Source organism: Aedes aegypti, chromosome 1 (genome assembly GCF_002204515.2).
Source record: "Aedes aegypti strain LVP_AGWG chromosome 1, AaegL5.0 Primary Assembly, whole genome shotgun sequence".
NCBI lineage: Eukaryota > Metazoa > Arthropoda > Insecta > Diptera > Culicidae > Aedes > Aedes aegypti.
Window position 1 is genome coordinate 226352204 of NC_035107.1, and position 22004 is coordinate 226374207.

The following is a 22004-nucleotide window of genomic DNA, read 5'->3' on the forward strand; positions in this document are numbered from 1 at the left end:
TGCGGCATTGTGTTACAGCTCATGAGCAGTAACAGCGTTTGATAACGATAAAGATGCTTCGTGAACAGCGACGTCAATTTGTGTGCTTTTTTAACGCAAACAGTACTTCAACATGTCAGGATGGCCGAGCGGTCTAAGGCGCCAGACTCAAGAGCAATCTTGCCCGCGAACGTGGGTGATAACGAGAGCGTTCTGGTCCTCTCTGAGGGCGTGGGTTCGAATCCCACTTCTGACAAGAAGCTTTTTGTGGGTGGAATAATTGAGTACTGGTCAACTGTTGCTGCTTCCCTTCCTTTGGAATTGAACATAATGAAGATATTAGTCAAGGTGTCTGTTTAACCTTCCTAATGAATTTAGAAGAAGCTAAACATTATGCATTAAGGGGTCATAAATGGCCAAAGAGTTTGTAAGGCTCTCATAAATCTGTTTTCGAACCGATTTCATTCAATTAGTTTGAAATAAAAAACAAAACCCAAGAGTGGAAACCTGAACGTATTTTTTATGTTTAACCATTTTGGACACAACTAATGGCCTGGAACCTATTTTGGAAGGAACTGGTTCACATTACATTCAGAAATTCATACGCTTGCATGGTATGATGGGACGGCTTAAAATTTCATGATTTTTTTATTTCTATTTACAAGAGCGTCAAGTCATAGACGATTGGATTTAACCATTGAGAGATATTTCGAAATCGATCCCTATAGAACGTGGTTTGGCTGTATCCTGAACTTCATACAGCACCATCATTCGACAGCTCAAAATTTGTGTTTTTTATCCTGATTCTAATAGACGACATGCAATATACTAAATATTACAAATCTCGCGTTGAATATTATACAGACGTATCTGCAGTGATCGATATCTCTTCGTCGATTTTACGGTGTAGTACGAGATATGTAGTACGATGAGTACTTTCTACTGAGTGAAAAATAGCAGTCGAAAACAGTCGCGTGGTCAAGTAATTAGCTAAAGAGAAAAGCGATGAAGAGAAATCGATCACTGCAGTTACGACCATACGATACTGAACGCGAGAAATGTTATATCCGGATACCCCGAACTAATTTGGATCCTATCAAATTAGAACTTTTTAATAATATAACACTTAAATGTCATTTGACGGATCGAATTTTATGACATACCCAGAAGTAAAAGGACCTAAAATGGTCGACCAACAAGAATTTTTGATCTTTTTCAGATTTTTGAAACCTGTTACTGTAGCGTTCCAGGAGTATCTCCAGAAATTAATTCCGGGATTCGTTCAGGATTTTCAACCAAGGATTCCTTCAGGATATCAGGATTATTTCATCAAATCAACCAGGAACAGCTTCAGAGATTTCTCCAGGAATTTCACGGAACTCCTTAGGAAGTCCTCCGGGAACTCCACTACCAATCCCGTCAAATTCCTTCACAAATGCTTACCAGAGATCCCTCTAGAGATTACTCTAAAGATTACAGAGCTTTTTCTTCCGAGATTCCACAAGAGATTTTCCAGTCCTTCCAACAAAAATAACTCCAGCCATTCTTCCAGGAAATTCTCAAGGGATTATTTCAGTTTTCTCTCCTGGAGTTTCTTCGGCAATTATTCCACGGACTCCTGCAGGCGTTACTTCAGTATTTCCTCCGGAGATTCTTTCAAGTTCAGAATTGCTTACAACAATTCCTCCCAAGATCTTCCAGAATTTCCTATTTGGATTTTCCCAAAAAAAAAAATAACTTTAGGTTTTCTGCCAGAAATTTCACTAGGGATGCCTTTAATGATTTCTTCAAAAATTCTTCCAGTAATGCATCCATAAACTCCTTTAGAGATTTCTCCGGGGATTCTGACAAAAAAATCACTTGAAATTCCTTCAAGTGTTTCTTTATTGCCACTTATTGTAATTCCTCCAGTCATCCCTCCAGAAATTGCTCCATGGACTCCTACAGTCATTCCTTCTGTTACTTCTTCATTAAGTTTTTCAGAAACGTCTCCACCAATTCATCCAGGGTTATTCCTCCTGAGTTTTCTTCAATAGTTCCTATTGAGATTCTTTCAACAACTCCTCCAGCGACTGCTCGTGATATTTTGTCGGACAATCATCTAGGATTTCTTGCTGAGATTCTTCAAGGGATTCTACAACAGCTTCTTCCTCGAATCCTCCACAATTTGTACCCCTGATATCTACTGGAACACCTCAGTTTTCAAGGATTTCGTCCAGATTCTACCAGTGTAGTGAAAAACTCAATTTCTCATAACTCACGCTTGAGATTTTTCATGCGTGAGTTGTCAATCACGCAACTCAGCAGTCAAAAAATCATGGATGAGTTGGCTCACCTTTTTGACTGATTGTCTCGTATTTCCACAGTTTACTCACACATGGCAATATTTTCTTGTTAGTCTTTCTAACGTAAACAACAACATTCGGGTTTCACGAGTTTTTGACGGGTTTTGCGACTGAATATTTTTTTACGGTTTGAGTTGATTGAGTGATTTTGCTTCAAAATCTCAAGCGTGAGATTTGCGAAGCAGATCTCTAATGAGTTTGCTCTCACGGGAGAGCGTATTGATTGAAATTTTGAGTGTGAGTCTATCAACACTGCATACTGGGCCAGTAGTAGAATTTAGCCAGACAAAACCTCTAGTGCTTTAGGAGTGCATTTTATCGGGTTTGTGTCAAAGGATACTTATCTTGGATTTGTTTGTTCTTTAATTTCATGATAAAAGTTAGTTGGAAATTTCGCCGCATTTCGAACGTGTAAAAATACGATAAGTTATCGAAGAACCAAAGCTCTAGGACTTAAAATAACAAAGTTATGCTAAAAAGTGAGTAAATCACTTAAATTTTACGTTTTTTATAAGTTTTATATTAAAATCGTAGAATGATTCATTTTAGACACCATGCGTCACATAAATTTGATAACATGCATGTACTGTAAGAAAAAAAATTATAAATATTTAAATTCTTGAACAAAGTGTTGTAAAAATATCATAATTTTTAACATAACCTTACTCAAAAAGTTGCAAGTTTTGCAAAGTTTGCCGGATGTATATTTTGATATATTTGAGATATCTGAATTCAAATCAACCATCTTTTTCATATAAATAGAAACGACTTACTTTTATTTTTACCATTATACTATAAGATTTTTGACACATTGCGTAAATTATTATTGGTAATCAAATACTTTTTATTAGTCAGGTGTTTAAGTATCTAGAAATATTCATATTGCTGTCTTCCCCAGCAACAGCCCAATTGGAACTTCGCTGTGGCCTACTATAATTTAGTTTTTACACCCTGTTATGACCGTGACGAGACAGCTCTCTGACGTAAATCACAATTCACAGAATGTATTGCAAAGTAGCGGCTATTGATTCCCTGTGTAAGTGCAGTTGTTCTTGCAATAACGAAACAGCATCTGCGATCATTAATCATGCTCAAGCCCATATTTATAATGAATGAAATCAGAAAACAACATGAAATCTATTCTATTTATATATGAAAAAGGTGGTTATTTTGAAATCATGCGGAAATTTTTCACATTTGACAGATGAAATTTAGCGTATTTCGGAACATTGGTAAGTTTACGCAAAAACTTGCAACTTTTTGAGACAAGTTGTGTTAAAAATTATGATATTTTTACAATAATTTGTTAAAAAATTTGAATATTTGAATAAAAACAAGATTTTTTTTTCCTTACATCACATGCATGTTATCGAATTTGAGCGACGCATGGTGTTTTAAACGAATCATTTTATGATTTTGACGTAAAAAATTGAGAAAAAACGTAAAATTTAAGTGATTTACACATTTTTAACATAACTTTGTAATTCGAAGTCCTAGAACTTTGGTGTCTTCGACAACTTGTCGTATTTTTACGAGTTCTAAAACTTTGCCGAAGACGCGAAAGCTCTAGGACGCGAAATAAAAAAATTTGCATCGGAGCGCCATCTATGCGGCGAAATTTCCAACTAACTTTTATCATCAAATTTTAAAAAAATAAATTAAAGACAAGTCTCCTTTGACACCAGCCCGGAAAAACGCACTTCTAAAGCGCTAGAGATTTCGTCTGGCTAAATTATGTCCCTGGCCCAGTGTGCACTGGATTCTAGCGACAATTCATTAAAAGATTCGTCCAGGGATTTTCCGACGGGTCTATCCAGTTATACTAACAGAGGTAGCAGAGATTACTTCTAAAATAGCACCAGGGATGCCTATAGGTATTCTTCGTTATCCCAAAATTATTTCAGGGATTTCTACATTCTCCAAAAATTCTAAGGATCCAGACAGGAATTCAAAAAATGTCTTCTAAGATTCAACCAAGGATTCCTACGAAGAGACAATAAAACCAAGAAAATATCCTTCAGAAATTGCTCCTAAGATTCTTCTTGCAATTTGTCTACTTCAAAAAAATTGTCTGTTTCAAGAAAATTTTCCAACAATTTCGGTATGGACTTTTTTCAACAATTCCTTGAAAAAAATCCAGATTTTTTCCACGGATTCCTCCTAAAAATCTAAGGAATTTTTGTACGATTTTTCAAAGGGTTTTCTATATATTTTAAATTTCCTACAATTCCTCAATGACTACCTTCAAATGGTTTCCCAGAATTGTCACTATTTGGAAAATCCTTGATTGAATTGATTGGACTCCCTGGAAGAATTTCTGTTGAGCAGTCACTTAAAAAATCATGAATAAAATCCCTGACGGTGAAATTTTCGGAGGATTTCATGAAGGGATCCTTCAGTCAAATACTGGAGTTGCAATTGGAGCATTCAGGAATCCCTGGAAATTTTTGTAAAGGAATTTTTGGAAAACGTGAACGAATCCCTAGATAAATCTCCGGATTAATGCTAAGAACAAGTATTATGTGTATCCCTTAGAAATGTACTAATGGATGCAGGTAGATACTAGTCGAGGAATTCCTGGAACGTTTTTAATGGTGGGTTAGAAATAATAGTAGGAAATGATTTAAATTCTGTAATCCCCACGTGGATCACAGGTCATTGACTTCTTAGCTTTGTCTGTGCAATGCAACATACTTGAAAACATCAAGAACGCCGCATATCAACGACAAAGACCATATGAATTCCGCCTTTAGTGCAGCACCTCTTAACCCAGTAGGTTTACGTAAAACATCGTTCTTTGTTCTCAATCGACGTCGATATAGCTCTCCCGTCGCTATTATAGTAAGCTTAGATATGTTGTTTCAAGTGTTGGTTGGCACAAGTAGCTAGTACTGGAACGATGATTGATTGCAACTTGAAGCCAGGAGAAAAATCACGACTCTCGGTGGCAATACACAGGCCACCTCTCGGTCGAGAGGCATGAAAGGCCAAATTTATGAGTCACGATCTGGCGCGGAACTTAAAACCAATATCGGACACGTCACCCCTCAGAGCTGGATGGATGAGGATCGTTTTCAAATATTAGACAAGTTTGATGGCTCAGTTGACTCACCAGGCACTTAAAACTCCGAAATTGCGAGGCGAAAAACTTTAGAGGTGTTGATTCACAAACTGCGAGAGAAAAGCCCCGTCATTATGTCTACACGCGGTAAACTTATTACTCTATTTGCCTAAACTGAGTCAAATAGGCCGCACACGTACCACAAAACATATACAGACAGACGACGCGGTGGGCGCGTGAGTCAATACTCAATATATTGCGTTCAATGTCACCTGCTGGTTCCACGGTGTGCCTACAGACCCTTTTGAAAAATTACGCGAGAAATATGTTCAAATTCAAGGAGAAAATGTTTAAATGCTGTGCTAAATTCTTGGACATCTCTCGCATAACGTATAATCTCGCCCTAAAAGCCATTGGTAACCAAGTATGTAGCTTGTTGTTTCTAAGCAAATGAATGGACCAAGATAAAAATTATCATCGATGAGACAGGAAATTCTTCTCTTCATCGTAGCATTATTAAATGACGCGTGAATACATTCGATTGCTCAGTAACAACAAGCTACGCACTTGGTTACCAATGGCTTTTAGGCCGAAATCATAAATTGAGCGAGATATTTTTTTCGTTAATAACGGTGTCATACACACCGTGGTTGGCGTTGTTGGGCCCGGCGGAGGTGATCGATAGGTGCCAACAAGTGGCAATTGAGTAAGGTTTTCCAATTAAAATTCAAAAGGAATCCACCGCTTACCTACATGACTTGCTCTCTCCTGGCGCACATTCGCTTATCAGTCATCAAATGGGCCGAGGCAGCGCCTTGAAGTGGAAGTAGAAAGGAAATGCGGCGAATGACATCATCCCGGAACGCACATAATAGTAGCGAGTCTTTGTCAAATTTACGGTATTTGTTGCCACAATCAGTGCCTTTAGGTACCCCATCTTCTGTATATTTTCGTAGCTCAGAAATTTTTATTTAATTTCATTTTGGCAAGTTGAAAGAACCATTTCGCACTTCTTATTGTTACTTATGAAAACATTTGTATATGTGAAACTTAAAAAAATGGAATTTGAATCCAATTGGCTTTGCAGACAAAAATCCGTTAAGAATCAAGAATATTGGCAGCAGTTCATATTAATGCATCGTGAATTTCTCTAATGGTGGTAAGCTCCATCGAAGTTAATACGCCAATCGCGTATTAACTTCGATGGAGCTTACCACCATAAGAGTTGTTCAAGGATTCTCCAGAGATCTTTTTCTTCTTGGCATTACTTGTTCTGGGACAGTGTTGCTATGGAAACAGGAAACATTACTCCTAGTGCATCTTCTTAGATTTTGCCATGAACCGTAGCAACAATTCCTGATGAAGTATATCCAGGTACTTACTTGATACTTGATACTTAATGGGTTACAATTCGCTACGATGAATCTGCGCCGAATGGATGAGTCGCTTCCAGTCGCCCTGAACGTTAAGTGCCCTTAAGTCCTCTTCAACCACAAAAAGCCATCATCTGCGCGGCCTACCACGAAGTCGGCGGCCTTGTCCGGGTTCTCTGTTGAATATTATCTTTGATTGTCGTTCTTCCGGAATACGGGCAACGTGACCAACCCAACGCAGCCTGTCGTGTTTTATGTGCTTGACAATATCCACCTCTTTATACACTTGGTACAACTCGTGATTCATGCGACGCCGCCAGATGCCGTTTTCTAGTTTACCGCCGAGTATTGTTCGCAGCACTTTAAGTTCAAACATCGGAAGGATCAGTGTCTTGTATAACGCAATTTTGTTTTCGTTTGCAGGCTACGGGACTTCAGCTGGTTACGGAGCCCGTAGAAAGCCCGACTCGCAGCTGCAATACGTCTTTTCACCTCGCGGGTAACATGATTATCACATGTCACTAGTGTACCAAGATACACAAATTCTTCCACCACTTCAAACTTTTCACCACCTAGCTCCATTTCGCTACCACTAACACGTCCGGACCCACGTTGACCATCAGCTATCATGTGCTTCGTTGTTGTGGTGTTGATCGTGAGCCCGATCCTCGCTGTCTCCCTCTTGAAAGGCACGAACGCCTCTTCCACTGCCCCACGGTCAATCCCGATGATGTCGATATCGTCCGCAAAGCCAAGGAGCATATGAGAATGTGAGATAATGGTACCGCTTCTCTGCACACCGGCTCTCCTGATAGCACCTTCGAGCGCTATGTTAAACAGCAAGTTAGAAAGAGCGTCACCCTGTTTCAATCCATCTAAGATTACGAACGATGACGAAAACTCGTCCACCACCCGCACACTTGATTTCGATTCATCAAGCGTTGCACCAGAGGCAACTCGTAACCTCACTTTTTACCTGTTCTACGAATCTAAAAATGATTAATTCGGCAGAATTAGATTAAAAAGCAAACAGTAAATTATTCGAATCGTTGTTTCTAACAGATCTCTTCTCAATAGATGCAAATTTGTTGCTGAAACTCAAGAATTTCTATTCGTGGAACAGGTAGATTTGAGGTTAGGGAATCGCCACTGCGTTGCACGAATCAGTCTAATCAGCTTCACCGGAAGGCCATGTTCGGACATAACTTGCCACAACTCGTTTCTCTTCACTGAATCGTACGCTGCTTTGAAGTCTACAAACAAATGATGAGTCTGCAAGTTGTACTCCCGGAATTTATATAGAATTTGACGCAGGGTAAACATTTGATCCGTCGTTGATCAGCCCTCTCGAAAACCAGCTTGGTATTCGCCGACAAAGGGCTCCTCATACGGTCTCAATCTGTTGAACAGAATTCCAGACATGATTTTGTACGCCGAATTAAGGAGTGTTATGGTAATTGGCGCACTCCAGTCGATGCCCTTTCTTGTACAAAGGGGGAACGAGACCTTCCAACCAATTAATAGGCATTTGTTCTTCCTCCCATATCCTCGAAATGATACGGTGAAGGAGTTCGTGCAGCTGCTCACTTCCGTGTTTGAGAAGTTCGGCCGGGAGCTCGTCCTTCCCAGCAGCCTTGTTGTTTTTCAGCCCATTGATAGCTTTCTTTACCTCATCTAGCGTTGGAGGTTCCACAGCCTGTCCATCGTCATCGATTTGAATTCTGCTACCAGATCCACTTCCGTTATCTCCGCTCAACAATGACTCGAAATACTCTTTCCACCTGGCGGCTACCATTGTTTTATCCGTCAGCAAGTTTCCTTCGCGGTCGTTGCACATGGCGGGAGACGGCACTGTTTTCTTCGCACATCATTTACGGACTTGTAGAACCGTCGCATGTTATTCTGTTCCATAGCTTCTTGCGCCTGAGCAATTACTGCCTCTTCATGCTCCTTTTTCTTTCTACTCTGGATCCGTTTTTCGACAACCCTTGCTTCCTTGTACCGCTCTCTGCTCTGTCGGGTACCAGACACCAGCACCCGGCTTCTAGCCAAGTTCTTCTCATTCGTCATTCTCTGGCACTCCTCGTCGAACCAATCGTTCCTTGGTCTTCGTTGTGCAGTACCTACCACTTCTCGCGCTACTGTGCTTACCGCTCCGTGGACTGACTCCCACAGATCGCTGAGGTTGCCGCTTTCGTCGATTTCGCTAATCCGCTCGTTGAATTGTTGATGGTAGTCCACTGCTACACCATCTGCTGACAGGCGTTGGATATTGAAACGCAACGATTGTCGATTTCTAGAACTCGAAACGGTTGATAATCGCCCTCGAATTTTGCTTACAACGAGATAGTGGTCTGAGTCGATATTAGGACCCCTGAAAGTTTTAACATCGATAACATCGGAAAAAATGTCGGCCGTCTACCAGAACATGGTCGATCTGGTTGCAAAGTTCGCCATTTGGGTGTTGCCAGGTGTGCTTGCGGATATCCTTGCGTGCAAAGTAGGTGCCACTGATGGCCATCCCCCTGGTGGCAGCAAAGATCACTAAACGTAGGCCGTTGTCGTTGGTAACAGAGTGAAGGCTCTCTTTACCAATGATAGGGCGGAAGAAGTCCTCTTTTCCGACCTGCGCATTAGCGTCGCCGATGGCAATTTTCACGTAGTTTATTGGGCATTCTCCATAGGTCTTGTCGAGACATTCGTAAAACGCGTCCTTCACGTCACGGGTTTGTCGTTAGTCGGTGCATAGACGTTGATCAGGCTGTAGTTGAAGAACTTGCCCCGAATCCTCAATACGCAGATCCGCTCGTTGATCAGCCTCCACCTAATAACGCGCTTCATCTGCTTCCCGATCACTATGAAACCGACTCCGAGTTCAGCTTTATCGCCACCGCTGTGGTAGATGTTGCATTTAAATGCGGTGTTGGCGACGGGGTCTAACGCTCTGAATTCACGTTCTCCAGATCTTAGCCAACGCACTTCCTGAATATCAGTCACGCACACGCCAATTTTTCGCAATTCACGAGCCAAAAGGCTCACTCGTCCAGGTTCATTTAAGGTCCTGACATTCCAGGTATCAACATTCCAATCATAGTCCTTATTTCGTACCAGGTCGGTTGCCGAAAATAACGTTCGTTTCTTCTTCTTTCTCCATTTTTCGTGGTGGATAATGAATTATAATGATTATGATTTTATGGCACAAATCTCCCAACTGGTGGGGAACGCGCCTTTGGAGCCGGCCTTCTGATACAGCATTTCATACTCAGCCGCTTGATGCCAAAACAGACGCTGTTTGAGCCGCATCTCTTGGTATACAGACGCTCAGAACGTACCTCCTCACTCTAGCTGATGTCAGAAGGATAACAGTGCCCAGGGTACACTACCAGCTAAGTACGCAACCCTTAGCTGGCAGTCTTTGTCATCATTTGACCCGTGGAAGACCAAAGCTCTATAAGCTCGTATTCTACCGAGAGCCTGGGAAATCTGCCTTCAGAACCGTGTGCAAAAGCTTCCTCCCAAAGTATAAAATCTCAATTAAATTAGCAAGGAAATCTTTCTCCAAAAGCTTAAAAAAGCATTCTCCAAATGCTTGGAAAAGCTTCCTCCAGAAGTTTGGTAACGCATTTTTCAGAAGTTTTGAATTGATTTTTCCAGAAGCTTGTGAAGCTTCTTCCAGATGCTTGAAAAAATTTTCCGCTGCATTTTGGAAAAGTTTACTTTAAAATTTTAAAATTTTAAAAACACATGCAAAAGCCTCGTTCGAAAATTTGGAGAAGTTTCCTTCAAAAACTATGAAAAGCTTTCTTGAGAAACTTTGAAAAAGTTTTCCCAGAAGCTTGGAAAAAATTTCTAAAATTGCTCGAAGCATTGAGAAGCTTTTTCCCTAGAAGCTGGTAAAAGATTCTTCCAGAAGCTTGGAAAAGCTTTCTTTTTGAAGCATTGAGAAGCTTTTTTTCTAGAAGCTGGTAAAAGATTCTTCCAGAAGCTTGGAAAAGCTTTCTTTTTGAAGCAGTGAGAATCTTCTTTCAAAAGCTTGAAAATGCTTCCTCTAGAAACTTGGAAAAGCTTTCTTCAGAAGCTTCGAGAAGTTTTCCTCAGAGGCTTGCAAAAGCTTCCTCCAGAAGCTTGGAAAATCTTCTTCCAGAAGCTTATAACAGTTTTTTTTTTCCAAAAATTTGGTTGAGCTTCTTCCAGAAGATTGTTTGAGCTTTCTCCAGAAGCTAAGAATCTATATCCACAAGTTGCGAGAGTTTTCTCCAAATGATGCGAAAGCTTTCTCCCGAAGCTTGGGAAAGCATTCTCTAGAATCAAGGAAAACCAATCTACAAAATTTTGGAACAGCTTATTCCAGAAGCATAAAAATGTTTCCTCCAGAAGCTTGGAGGAGCATGCTTCAGAAGCTCCGAAAAGCTTTTAGAAGCATGCTTCAGAAGCTCCGAAAAGCTTTTCTTGAAGTATGGAATTTGTTTCTACAAAAGTTGGAAAAAGCTTCCTTCAATAAAATTACCAGGGAAATCTTTCCAAAAGCTTGCAAAAGCATCCTTCAGAAGTTTGGAGAAGTTCGGAAATGCGTCCTTTAGAAGCTTGTATTAGATAGCTTAGTTATTTGTAGAAAGACGCATGGTTTGTTCCTTTTCGGATTTATTCAGAGATATTTTACTAATGTCTAATGAAATCCTGGAGGATTAATATTGAGAACTTGTTTAGTATGTTTCAAAAATTATATGCATTTTCGTGAGGCATGTTTCTTGGCCCTTCATTGGAGAATACTTATCTGTTTTCTAGTGTTGAGTTTATAGTATGTGCAGCTTAATTGATGAATACAGAGTCTGTATCTTGTGAATTCTCTGAAATTTATAACGAATTTATAATTGTTAAGGAATTGCTTTTTAGATCAGTGATGGAATTTTGCTTCTTGATTGGTTGATTATATGCAAGGTTATTTGAAGATTTTTTAAGAGCTCCATGGCACAGATTCACAAATAGTATAAAATAAGGTCCTGGAAGAACCGGTACTCCGAAATGGTGCATCAAATTTCATTCAGGTGATCACACCACAGAAATTCACCACAGACTTTTTTACTGAACTAACTGTAACTACTGTGAAGTTCTCTCCAGGATTTTTCCAAAAATAATCTAATCACCAAAGAAATTCAAAAAAATCCACGGATTCCATTTGTCATTCCTCCAGTGAACGTTTCAAGAATTTTCTAAGAATTCAACCAGGAGTCCTATTAGGCACACCTATTGTTGTAAGGATTTCCAAAAGAAATTCCCACATGAATTTATCTTGATATCCTCCGTTTGTTTCCCTTAAAGTACACCATGATGTACTGCAGTAATTCTTCCGGGGAATAGAGCTGTGTTGTTTAGTTATCGCTCTCGGAATTTCTCCAGGAATGCATGCACGAGTTTTTCTAGGATTTTTTTAAATAGTCCTCTGGTAATTAAACCTCGAAGAACTTTTTCCTTCTTTCATACTCTTTCAGGCATTTCTTTTTAGATTGGCTGGGACTTACTCCAGCGATTCACAAAACACATTTTTCAATAGCTCTCCAGCGATTCTACGAAAAAACTTTGCAAGAGTTACTTGCATCATTCCCGGGTTCTCTGCAGGAATTTCAAGATTAATCCATGAAATACAGTGGTCACGGCAATTCTAAGATTTTTTTTATTGTCCATGCAATCATTACAAGTATTACTCATAAATTTCATTATTAAATTCTCAGATAAGCCATAAAAAATGCGACACTAAGGTTCTTTTTGCGCCTTCGAGTTATGTAGATAGCTTCGAGTAACTCGACTCTACCTGTGGTGGATTTGAGCAACTGAAACTGAGGGAGGCTGAAAGGGAGTAGTCGAATTAGTCGTACCTTTCAAAAGATAAATAATTTGAATGTACGAAGTTCAAGTTTTTTTTTTCTTGGCTTCCAACGTTCACCTTTCTCCGGCACTTTTCACATGCCCCGCTACCGAACAAAACAGACAGGCGAAACATTTCGGTTGCTCTGTCAGCGAAGGCGTATGTAAGTAACAAAAGTGTGAATAATTGGTCGAAATTTTGCGCACAATTAGTGTGGACATTATTGGAAAGTGAATTTGTTTGAGTGAGTAAGCAATAAAAATCGAAGAGTCGAAAACCAAAACAATTGCTCTCGGTGTGTTTGGAGGAACGAGGCAACGAGGGATAGATAGAGAGAAAATCGATTCTTTTGTGTGGAGCGAATCCCGCGTTTGATGTGGGACTACGATGAATTAGCCTATCCAGTTGCTGTTAAACTTGTCTATCCAAAATAATCATCCTTAAAAGTTGTAAATGGTGTTGTATACTAAAGCGTTTTTTTTCTCTTTCAGGTAAGCATCCGACCTAAATGTGGGATAATTATTGGCGTAAATCGTTTGTAAGTAATGAAACTATTTTTTCGAAAGCTAAGTGCGACTGTGATGGTAGGAAGAAATGTAGATTTGCAATGATTGTTTCACCCTTTTCACATGTTGGTCTAGAAAAGTTTTCTATTTTATAAGAGTGCTCGATTGTAATATCATAGGTATAAATCTTCATTCTAAGTGAACGATACAAGAAAACATGTAATGTTGAAATGTGTTAAATACTAATTAAAATTCTGCCATAAGATGCAGTTAACGTCAAAAGTCGGGGATGCGACTTACGCCCACATCGAAGAGTACTACACACGGTGATTTTATCCTCGTTAAATTCATTCGCATAAGCAGTACAGCATTGAGCACCCTCAGGGGCACCGCGGCCCGGGTAGCTCAGTCGGTAGAGCGTTGGACTTTTAATCCAACGGTCTAGGGTTCAAGTCCCTATTCGGGCGCTTATAACTTTTTGCCACCGACCATCAATTTCCATTCTGAGGGATTGCATTTTCCATGCACAAAATGTCCTCCAGTGCAACATGTGCGCCTGGTATTTGCTGATACCGCAGTTGGCAAAAAGATTCTTGTCAGAAGTGGGATTCGAACCCACGCCCTCAGAGAGGACCAGAACGCTCGGGACACCCTCGTAGTCGAAGGGTAAGATTGCTCTTGAGTCTGGCGCCTTAGACCGCTCGGCCATCCTGACATGTTGGGGCGGGGTGTGCCAAAGTGCTATCACTATCAATGAAGGATGACATTAATCGTTGCACTACCACTATAACATATGGCACAGACTACACTAGCAAGATAAAATGCTTGCTTGTTTATAAGTGATTATGTGTCCATGCGGTAGTTGCTGAATTTCAAAAAGCACAGGTGTCAATTGTCGACTCATCCAATCTGAGTCATTTTCGGAGCTCTCGGAAATTAAAATGAGCCTAAATTTTAGGCTTATTGAGCCAATGAGTCAATGATTCTCTGTTAAAACATTACTAACACGCTGGTTGCTTTAGCACCTGGCTTGTTATCTGCATGTCGCTATTAGTCACTCTGATGTTAGAAATTAATTTCCCATGAGCGATCATCGATTATCGATAAATGACTGATTAGGTGAGCTGATTTGTACCAGATCGCTAAAATTTCGTAGCCCGGTTAGCTCAGTCGGTAGAGCGTTGGACTTTTAATCCAACGGTCAAGGGTTCAAGTCCCTTATCGGGCGGGCAAGTTCTTTTTGACATCCCTTCACATGAGCTTGTTGAAATGTTGAGAATGTAGAACAGAATAGAATAGATGTGATAGAAAGTAGCGAACAGTAGTGTGCTGAATGAACCGGAATTAAAACAAAACAAAATGCTCGCGAGCAAAACGAGCTCTGTACTGTACTATACTGGTTTATTCTCATCTGTCGTGCTCGCGAGTGCGAGTATACGAAAGTGATCCGTGAATTCCGGTCAATGGACACAATTATTTAAGGTGCAAGTAAAAATAGAGCAAATGGCAAAAATAAAAAAGCAGTTTTCGTCCTTGAAATCAACAAATTGTGAAAAGTAAAAACACACAGCCTTTTTATTTTGCAAATAAAACAGCTGTGTGTTTTTATTTTTTTCGATATGTGGATTTTAACGGAGAAAACTGCTTTTTCACTTTTGACATTTGCACTATTTTTACTTTAGCCTTAATAATGCAGCTGTAACCTAGTATATAAGCCTTTCCATGTGACAGGTAGGTTCATGATTGCATTTGTTTACATTGGTGGAGGAACCGACGCAAATTCAGGACTGTAATTTCTCCATAGAAAAACTATCAAAGTTCAAAGTGCTTACGTATCATTTGAAATGTGCCTATAAGGGATCCAATGAAAGAATAGGGCGGGTAATTGGGTAATTCTAACTTAAAATTTTTAAGTATATAAAAAGCTAATTTCAAGGACATCAGATCAAAGTTTTTTCGGTCTCATTTGGGACTCCATACAACTGTAAAAAATTGAACGCGATCGGTTTCTTCTACGATGTGCGCAACGCGATTAAAATTTGCATAGGAATTTATATGGAAAACCTGTTTTTCATTGTATTTTGGTTTTTGTGGCGCACAACATAAACCCTTAATGCGATAAATTTTACTTTTCAATGTGTCTTCAAATTTTGCCGAAAAAAGCAAGGTGCTAAGATGTCTGAAACTATTATAAAGCTTCAAAAATCGGTGGGCCTAAGGGAGTGAATTAACAAATGTCAAATTCCTGAGAATTTTTTTACATCAATAAGCTTGTGTTATTAACAGTTATTCGAAGTCTATTACAAGGATTTGCAATGGGCAAATAAGTGGGGAGTAATAAGATTTCTCTTGGTGCTCATCAGTTTTTGCAGAACAAGTAATTTAGGCCAGTTGAACCACCAACATATGGACTGTACCTTTTCCAAAGCTTTCCTTTGTTTGGCTAAGTTGTTAAACACATTTAAAACTAGAATTTATCATAGTTTTATTTTATGATTTCAAGGAAATTGGGAGATTATACGGTCGAGTAAGAGAACCATAGTAAAAGTTGGTTTTCATGACTAGCTCGATGGTCCCCAGTATCGCATTTGCACAGTTATTGTATTCTTTAACTTGATACCTCCCTAAATCGATGGTCCCTTCCATATCGAGTTATGGAGAGTTGACTGTATGTACAAAAATTAGGTTTCTCCATATGAAACCTCATGTAAACTTCAATCGCGATGCGCACATCGTAAACAAATTTATGTATAAAATGTTACTGTTTTAGTTACAGATATACAAAAATTGCATATCACTTAAGATCATGGTTTTTCTGCAACTTATTTATAGATGACACATCGCTTAGGTAGGTTTTGCGAACAAGATCGCAGACAATTTTTTTTTTAGTTTTACAAAATTCATTATTTATCTGTAAAAATAGTGTAAATTACATTGTTCATAGTAGTTTACTACTTGCCTATGTATCGTATACGTGTAAATGCATATGTTATATTTTTGTTTTAATGTTTGTGTTTGTCAGTGATAAACTGACTTGCAACATCATGCCGTTTGACAATAGTTATGGCACATTTGCCGTAAAATGTGATAACTTGCAACAATTTTCACCTTCAAAGCTAAATGAATGAAAAACTGAAGAATTCTCGCATAATCTGAGATAACGCCCTAAAAGCCATTGGTAACCACGTGTGCAGCTCGTTGTTTCTGAGCATTTGAATGGATCTACTATCCAAACCAACACCACTGACAGGTAGAGGAAGATCCTTTCTTCACAATAGAGTTGTTAAATAACGTGTAGATCCATTCAAATGCTCAGAAATATCGAGCTACACTCATAATTACCAATGGCTTTTAGGGCGAGATCATAAGTTATGCGAGAATTTAGATGAATCAGATACAGTCTGGTATCCTAATCGCCACGTAAAGAACATTCCGCGGTATTTACGTTATCTAAATTTAATTCCTAAAACTAGGACATTTTTCATGCTACCACTGGGGTAACATGCAACATACAGTGCAACCTGAAGTTAACTATCGAAAACTTGATAAATTCCATGATTTTTATTATTCAACAACTAACTACAGTGAAAGCATGCAAACACTCACAAACAAGGTACCCCACTTATTAAAAACTGATTATCATTGAGCATTGAATTTTGAGTATTTAAATTGAAACGCGAATAGTTAAGAGAATGATGGCTAGTGATAAGTCATTCAAAATGTTTGATTAAATTTTTTTAACAAATACAATGATTTTTAAGGTCATACTTTGTTTAACTCATGTTTATGTGTTTTTGATGATAAGCAGCAAGATATATCGGGTAATTGAGTTTGAAGTTTCGGTTGCAAGTTAATCCACGATGATAGTATGTGTAAAAGCGCATAATTAACAACACTTTTATCTAGTCCTTACTATTCAATTCTATAACTGATAGCAAATAACGATTTTTACTGTACGAAGCAAAGGAAACGTTTTTTTGTAAAATATAAACAATATTCAAGCCATCTCTAAATATATTACTGGTATTACATAATATTAGTTGATGTTTATGAATGTTTATGAAACGCTGATTTGATCGTGTTATCATTGATATAGATTTATGTTCATGACAAAATAAAAGCATATATGTAGACGAAGAACGTAGAATTATCAGAGGAAGAGAAAGATTATTTTAAAAAAAAGTAATAATAATAATAATAATCTAGCTATAGTTAGCGATTGAATTCTAGGATAAAGTAGTCATTAAACTAGGTTTTTTGCTAACCAGTGTCTCGACAATGTTATGAGTAGAGTTCAGTACAATACTTCCGACAACATTCGATATTGGATAAACACACATTATCGTGGTGAGAAAGAAAAGATATTTTTATTAAATATATGTAATTCAAACAAAATTTGACGTTGATTTTGAATGTGTAACAAGTATGTGAAAACATTTTCTTGAAGAAAATTTGTTGATTGCAGAACACTAGATTAAGCGCACAGAAATCTTTGGACATCACTACTCTGGTAGCCTGTTAATTAATCCTTCAGTCTGTTAATCGGAACATCAGTTGCATCACTTGAATCGCTTAAACCGATGTCTATCTTTCTCTTCTTTCTTAGCCATGATATGTATAAACATACGTCCCATTATTGAATTCCAGATTTCAAGAAATATGAGACATTGTTTTATGTTAATAAAATACAAATTTATCTACAAGTACACGACACCTTCTACAATTAAAGTTTCTTAAGCTAAACGATCACTAAAAACAGGAACTGATGACTATTTTCAGTTTAATTTGTTGACAGGTTATTTTATGTTGTTTGAAACGTATATCTCATTGCATACTTTTTTAAACGTTGAATTTATTTCATGAATATTAGAAGTATTAGAAGTATTAATCCCGAGTGCCCCTAGACAATGCCTTTATCTACGCCAAAATCCATTGTTCTATATTTAAAACTAATCTTCTTCTTCTTCTTTCTGGCGTTACGTCCCTACTGGGACAGAGCCTGCTTCTCAGCTTAGTGTTCTTATGAGCATTTCTACAGTTATTAACTGAGAGCTTACTATGCCGATGACCATTTTTGCATGCGTATATCGTGTGGCAGGTACGAAGATACTCTATGCCCTGGGAAGTCGAGAAAATTTCCAACCCGAAAAGATCCTCAACTGGTGGGATTCGAACCCACGACCCTCAGCTTGGTCTTGCTAAATAGCTGCGCGTTTATCGCTACGGCTATCTGGGTTTAAAACTAATAAACGATTGTAAAAGATAAGTAGTAAAAATTCTAATCAATCTTACAAAAACCATAAATTCGGTATCATGTCGATGTGTTGTAAGTAACTCCGTTTGATGGTACCTCTTTCGAGAAAAAACTCTCATTGTTAGATCAGTCGTTTGGAAAAGCTTAGCGAGAATTTTTGACAATAAGCTACCTATAACGGAAAAAAAGGTTTGACTGGTTTAAAGTTGTACAATATATCATGCTTCAACAAAAATAAATCTATATAAATAAAAATGGAGTGGTGTTTGTATGTCACGAAATGGCTTGAGAACGGTCCAACGGATTGCCGCAAGATTTTCACTGTTGCACTCCTCAAGGGATGCGACGTGTTCGTGCGAAGAAAAAAATCAGGAAAGTCGCCGGATCGGGAAAACGGGAGGAGACTAAAGTGTAATTTGTATGGGGGATTTCTTGACGTTATCCAACAGCCTACTTGATGGCAAAACGAAGTTTGCCGGGACCACTAGTGTCCAAATATAATCTTAACTGTTCTATCAATTCGTTGATTGTCAAAACACATCAAGGCTAATGGTTTTCTTTTGATTTCCATTTTGTCCTTTTTCCATATGCCTAATTCAATGAATGATCCTCAAAACCTATTTTTAACATTAACTTTTAAGTACTTTTTTAGAGTTTGAACTGTTTTACACATGCATCTATGTAATTAGTTTGCAATGATTTGAGTATCACAATTAGGGAATCGTACAGAATTCCCAGCAAAAAATCTCTCACAATCGAGGTATTGGCGAAATTCTCAGTATGTTTCTTACATAATCCGAAAAATATATTTCACATAATCCTTCAAATAATTCTGAACAGGATTCTCAAAAATTCTGAACTGGCATAGAAAAGGGATTTAATTGGATTCTTATAGAGTGCTGTAACAGCTAAGAAATAATATAAATGAGGAGCAATTAAAACTTTCATTGAACAAAAAACTTATAGTCACTAACTGACTGCGTTGAATTTTGTAAAAATGTTTAAATTAATTGTTCACTTCAAAATTTGGGTCCGCCCGTCAATATTATTTCCAATAGTTGACTATCGGTTCACAATGGTGCGCTGGGGCAGGTCTGTTTTATTTAGTTTTTTTTTATTCAAAATTAAAATTCACATGTTTGTAACCAAAAATAATTCTACACATTCAGTCTTATTTACAAAAGATGTGGTTTTTTTTTTGAATAAATGTTTATTTAAACACCAAATTCGACGGGGTTTCCTAACATTGAATGAACTAGTCTTCGAAGTGTCACTTTCGAGTGAAACCCCACGATTCCGATCTAAATGCTCGAAGAGCAAATGATACTGTTAGATTCCGATCTTTTTTTAAATATTTTGTCTATCCCCTTATCTTTGCCATTCAACAAACCTGTTGGATTTTCAAGCCGATCGATGACCTTCAGAGAGGCAGTACTGCTCTAAGCAGCTTTTGATTTCAAGCCCGGATAGCTCAGTCGGTAGAGCGTTGGACTTTTAATCCAACGGTCTAGGGTTCAAGTCCCTATTCGGGCGGTGAATTTTTTTTCTCTGGTTCAATTCTGTTTTTCCATAATGCCATAATGCCTTCTCATTTGTGAAATAATGTGGCACCCCATTTTTATTGAAATCTCGCATACTGCATTGCCTTTCTCGCACTATCCATAACCAGGCTCGCATCAAAGGCAGCATACCTCCTGCATATGCATACCAGCTGCCATTTTTAAAGGGTGCATTGCAACGTTGAGTCATTGAAGATGCATTTCTCACTCGCCGGCAGAATTCTCGCTGCGTGTGCACCGCAGGTGAGTCGACTGCTCGACGCTCATTTTCAACCGCAGCTCTCAAACAGAACGCTAAACTCGGTTCACACAGATGCTATAGTGGAGAAGCCACATGCAGTGCTACCGAATGTATGTGAGCTGGTGCGCTGTCTCGTAGGTTGTATGTGGAAATATGTTGGCGTGCTTGTTCTCACTTGTGGCTGGATAAGCAAGGAGAGCGAAAGAGATTTCATGGAAGTGAGTGTGAGTGGCTTCGTAAATTTTATTCGCACTCCGAAATGCCTTTCAATGCGCATGCTCACTTCACAAACATGTGCGGCGGTTTAAATTATTAGAGTACATTTTAATTGAATGGCATGAGAATTGCATAATTAATTACGCCATACGATAATAATAAATAATGAACGGAATCCATATATAACACGTGCTTACCGGTTTGCATATTGAACGTAATTTGGGTGTTGTGAATATACCGGCTTTTTTGTTTGGTCTCAGCTGTGTGAACGAAATGAGTGTTGAGTGACACGAGAGCCTGTAAATTGAAAGCAATGTTTCTTGTATGTCTTTTGTCCAAACAATTTCTCAAGCCCGGGTAGCTCAGTCGGTAGAGCGTTGGACTTTTAATCCAACGGTCTAGGGTTCAAGTCCCTATTCGGGCGGTGAAGTTTTTTATTTTGTGGCGATTACATTCAAGGGGAAAATTCAATCACAACTTTGCTGTGATTTTTCGTATAGTTCTTGCAAACATATTATGATCTCACCCTGAAAGCTATTGGTAACCAAGTGTGTAGTTCGTTGTTCTTAGGCAAATGGATGGACAAAGATAAAAAACTAGCACCACTGGGGGACAGAGGAGGATCTTCTCTTCATCATAGCATTGTTAAATAACGTGTATGTCCATTCGTTTACTCAATAACGATTAGCTACACATTTGGTTACCGATGGCTTTCAGGGCAAGATCATAAATTAAGCGAGAGTTCTCGTTTCTTAATTGATGATCTCGCCTTAAAATCCATTGGTAACCAAGTGTGTAGCTTGTTGTTAGTGAGCAAAACTAACGGATTTTCACGTTAATTAAAAATGTTAAGATGAAGAGTATAGATTCTCCTCTATCTCCCAGTGGTGATAATTTTTATCTTAGAACATTCATTTGCTTAAAAACAACGAGCTACACACTCGGTTACCAATGGCTTTTAGGGCAAGTTCATAAGACAGTGCTTCACTTAATCCAAGCATTTATCTTCTAGGTCCTAGATCTAAAGTTATATATATGGATTAATCTAAGACCAGGCCCAACATGTTATACACAGCACGGGTGTGATGATGCTAGCGATTTCTAAAAGTGTGATCACTCTTGATATATTCTATCGAAGTATTGCTGAATTTTTTGACGATTATCAAGACAAAGAACTTCCACAGTTAGTTCCTGAAAAATGATTTGACCAAATTCCCACTGTTATTTGTGGCATCATTCATAAAAATATTCTAAGCAGATTATGACGATTTTCTGTGTTTGTTTCAAGATTGTTGAAGAAGTTCCAGTGAAATATTTGATGGAGTTTCTGCGCGATAAAACATTTTTCAAGAATTTTCTGTTTCATCTGAAAACTTTTGCTATAAGGGTCACTTCGATGCAAAGAAAATAAAAACTACACAAATTACCACAATTTTAGCTGTTTACCAATTTGTTATATAGGAAATTAGAACAACCTCGCTGGTTGTTAAGCAATTTAGTCGATTTTTGTGAAATTTGTTTAATAGATTCCTAATTCTGCTCCAATTGAATCCCAATGCAAAATTGCACAGGCTCGAACCTATAAACCATAATCATTGACTATAACG

General features: G+C 38.4%; 1 protein-coding gene and 6 non-coding genes across 7 annotated transcripts in view; 6 read left to right on the forward strand and 1 right to left on the reverse strand.

Moving 5' to 3' along the window:
- The window catches only part of LOC5580194 (plastin-1), a 207772-nt gene that overhangs the window by 92840 nt on the left and 92928 nt on the right, over positions 1 to 22004 (forward strand). The gene's annotated exons all lie outside the window — the stretch shown is intronic.
- Positions 115 to 235, forward strand: Trnal-caa. Its single transcript has 2 exons — positions 115 to 152; positions 191 to 235. It is a non-coding gene; the product is annotated as a tRNA-Leu (tRNA).
- Trnak-uuu lies at positions 13522 to 13594 on the forward strand. Its single transcript has one exon. It is a non-coding gene; the product is annotated as a tRNA-Lys (tRNA).
- Trnal-caa lies at positions 13722 to 13842 on the reverse strand. The gene is made up of 2 exons: positions 13805 to 13842; positions 13722 to 13766 (listed from the first exon to the last, which is right to left on the reverse strand). It is a non-coding gene; the product is annotated as a tRNA-Leu (tRNA).
- Trnak-uuu lies at positions 14283 to 14355 on the forward strand. Its single transcript has one exon. It is a non-coding gene; the product is annotated as a tRNA-Lys (tRNA).
- Trnak-uuu lies at positions 19842 to 19914 on the forward strand. Its single transcript has one exon. It is a non-coding gene; the product is annotated as a tRNA-Lys (tRNA).
- Positions 20749 to 20821, forward strand: Trnak-uuu. Its single transcript has one exon. It is a non-coding gene; the product is annotated as a tRNA-Lys (tRNA).